Source organism: Erinaceus europaeus, chromosome 19, assembly GCF_950295315.1.
Source record: "Erinaceus europaeus chromosome 19, mEriEur2.1, whole genome shotgun sequence".
In the NCBI taxonomy this organism is placed as follows: Eukaryota; Metazoa; Chordata; class Mammalia; order Eulipotyphla; family Erinaceidae; genus Erinaceus; species Erinaceus europaeus.
Window position 1 is genome coordinate 43,209,096 of NC_080180.1, and position 3,597 is coordinate 43,212,692.

The following is a 3,597-nucleotide window of genomic DNA, read 5'->3' on the forward strand; positions in this document are numbered from 1 at the left end:
CACCAATGTGTCCTGGAGCTCAGCTTCCCCAGAGTCACACCCTACTAGGGAAAGAGAGAGGCAGACTGGGGGTATGGACCGACCAGTCAACGCTCATGTTCAGCGGGGAAACAATTACAGAAGCCAGACCTTCTACCTTCTGCAACCCTCAACGACCCTGGGTCCATGCTCCCAGAGGGATAGAGAATGGGAAAGCTACCATGGGAGGGGGTGGGTTATGGGGATTGGGTGTTGGGAATTGTGTGGAGTTGTACCCCTCCTACCTTATGCTTTTGTTCACTAATCCTTTCTTAAATAAAAAATTTTTAAAAAAAGAAAAAAAAACTTTACATGATTCTCTTAATAATTATAGACAGAAATCAGTACATCTGAAAAGAGGAGTTATTTAGGAGATTTAGTATTCTTTTCCTCATACCCCTTTAGTAATGAAGTTGTATTAGAAATAATGAAAAATGCTGACTAGTCATCAATTTTAAATGCACAATGTTAAGTCTTAACATTTATTTGCATTTCTCTGACAATCAGAGACTTGGAGATTTTTTTTCATGTGTTTTTGAGCCTTTTGGATCTCTTCTGTGGTGAATATTCTGTCCATGTCCTCTCCCCCATTTTTGGATGGGGTTATTGTTGTCTTTTTGTTGAGTTTGGCAAGCTCTTTATATCTTTAGCAAAGCAAGAGAAAAAATGGTGTACAGAATAGGTATGTTATTTGTAATGTTTAATCAATGCAAACCCTTTTTTTTTTTAAATATGGAATGCTTCATGATTTTGAGTGTCATCCTTGTGCAGGGTCCATGCTAATCTTCTCTGTATCATTCCAATTTTAGTTTATGTGCTGCCGAAGCAAGCACACACAAACCTACTATTTTCACAAGATTTATCCACTTATCTTTTTTTAATTTTTATTTATTTATTTATTTATTTTTTCTGTGATCTCTACTTTTTTTCACTTTTTTTTATTGGGGAATTAATGTTTTACATTCAACAGTAAGTACAATAGTTTGTACATGCATAAAATTCCCCAGTTTTCCATATAACAATACAACCCCCACTAAGTCCTCTGAATCCTTCCTGGACCTGTATTCTCCCCACCCACCGACCCCAGAGTCTTTTACTTTGGTGTGATACACCAATTCCATTTCAGGTTCTACTTCTGTTTTCTTTTCTGATCTTGTTTTTCAACTTCTGCCTGAGAGTGAGATCATCCCATATTCAGCCTTCTGTTTCTGACTTATTTCACTCAACATGATTTTTTTCAAGGTCCATCCAAGATTGGCTGAAAACGGTGAAGTCACCATTTTCTACAGCTGAGTAGTATTCCATTGTGTATATATACCACAACTTGCTCAGCCACTCATCTGTTGTTGGACACCTGGGTTGCTTCCAGGTTTTGGCTATACCAAATTGTGCTGCCAAGAACATATGTGTACACAGATATTTTTGGATGAATATGTTGGGTTCCTTAGGATATATCCCCAGGAGAGGAATTGCAGGGTCATAGGGTAGGTCCATTTCTAGCCTTCTGAGAGTTCTCCAGACTGTCCTCCACAGAGGTTGGACCAATTGACATTCCCACCAACAGTGTCGGAGGGTTCCTTTGACCCCACACCCTCTCCAGCATTTGCTGCTGTTACCTTTTGATGTATGGCATTCTCACAGGAGTGAAGTGGTATCTCATTGTTGTTTTTATTTGCATTTCTCTGACAATCAGAGTCTTGGAGCATTTTTTTCATGTGTTTCTGAGCCTTTTGGATCTCTACTGTGGTGAATATTCTGTCCATGTCTTCCCCCCATTTTTGGATGGGGTTATTGTTGTCTTTTTGTTGAGTTTGGCAAGCTCTTTATATATGTTGGTTATTAAACTCTTGTCTGATGTATGGCATGTGAAGATCTTCTCCCATTCTGTGAGGGGTCTCTTGGTCTGGGTAGTGGTTTCTTTTGCTGTGAAGAAGCTTTTCAATTTGATGTAGTCCCATAGGTTTATACTTGCCTTAGTATTCTTTGTAATTGGATTCGTTTCATTAAAGATGTCTTTAAAATTTATGCGGAAAAGAGTTCTGCCAATATTTTCCTCTAAGTATCTGATAGTTTCTGGTCTAACATCCAAGCCCTTGATCCACTTGGAATTTATTTTTGTATTTAGTGAAATACAGTGGTTCAGTTTCATTCTTCTGCATGTTTCAACCCATTTTTTGCAACACCATTTGTTGAAGAGACTCTGCTTTCTCCATTTGTAGCATTTGTTCCATTCTCCTAAAAATGTGCTTGGGATCTTGATGAGGATAGCATTAAATCTGTATATGGCTCTGGGTAATATATTCATTTTGATGATGTTAATTCTACAAACCCATGAACATGGAATATCTTTCAACTTCTTTGTGTCTTTTTCAATTTCCTTGAGTAGTGACTCATAATTTTCAGTATACAAGTCTTTCACTTCTTTGGTTAGGTTTACTCCTAGATATTTTATTGTTTTTGTTGCTAAAGTAAACGGAATTGATTTGTGGATTTCAATTTCTTCTAGCTTAGTGTTTGCATAGAGGAATGCCACTGACTTTTGAATGTTAATTTTGTAGCCTGACACCTTACTGTATTGTCTGATGATTTTCAAAAGTTCTTGTTGGATTCCTTAGGTTTCTCTGTGAATACTGTCATGTCATCTGCAAATAGGGAAAGTTTGACTTCTTCTCTTCCAATCTGTATCCCTTTAATTTCTTGCTCCTACCCGATTGCTATGGCAAGAACTTCCAACACTATGTTGAATAGTAATGGTGATAGTGGGCAGCCCTGTCTAGTACCTGATCTGAGTGGAAATACTTCCAGTTTTTCACCATTGAGTATGATGTTGCTGTAGGTTTGCTATATATAGACTCCACTATCTTGAGGAACTTTCCATCTATTCCCATTTTTTGTAGTGTTTTGATCATAAAGGGATGTTGTATTTTGTCAAAGGCTTTCTATGCATCTATTGATATGACCATGTGGTTTTTGGTCTTGCTTTTGTTGATGTGGTGGATCACATTAATTGATTTACGTATATTAAACCAAACTTGCATGCCTGGGATAAACCCCACTTGGTCGTGATCAACAATCTTTTTAATATACTGCTGTATCCAGTTGGCTAGAATTTTATTCAGTATTTTAGCATCTATGTTCATCAGAGATATTGGTCTGTAGTTTTCTTTTTTGGTTGTGTCCCTGTCTGCTTTTGTTATCAAAGTGATGTTGGCTTCATAGAAGCTGGCAGGGAGTATCCCAGTGTCTTCAATCTTCTGGAAGACTTTTAAAGTAGAGGTATTCATTCTTCTTTGAAGGTTTTGTAGAATTCATTTGTAAAACCATCTGGCCCAGGACTTTTATTTGGGGGGAGATTTTTGATAACTATTTCAATTTCATTAGCTGTTATGGGCCTGTTCATGTTATCCACTTCCTCTTTACTTAGTTTTGGAAGTTGGTAGGTATCTAGGAAAATCGTCCATTTCTTCCAGGTTCTCTAGCTTGGTGGCATATAGTTGTTCATAGAAGCCTCGCATGATATGTTGAATTTCTGCAGTGTCTGTTATGATATCTCCTCTTTCATTTACTATCCGATTTATT

The 3,597-nt window shown here is 37.5% G+C and overlaps 1 non-coding gene across 1 annotated transcript; it reads right to left on the bottom strand.

Annotated features, from left to right (window-relative positions):
- Positions 1-744: 744 nt before the first annotated feature.
- On the bottom strand, positions 745-851 carry LOC132534832 (U6 spliceosomal RNA). Its single transcript, XR_009546519.1, has one exon. It is a non-coding gene; the product is annotated as a U6 spliceosomal RNA (small nuclear RNA).
- Between the last annotated feature and the right edge of the window lie 2,746 nt (positions 852-3,597).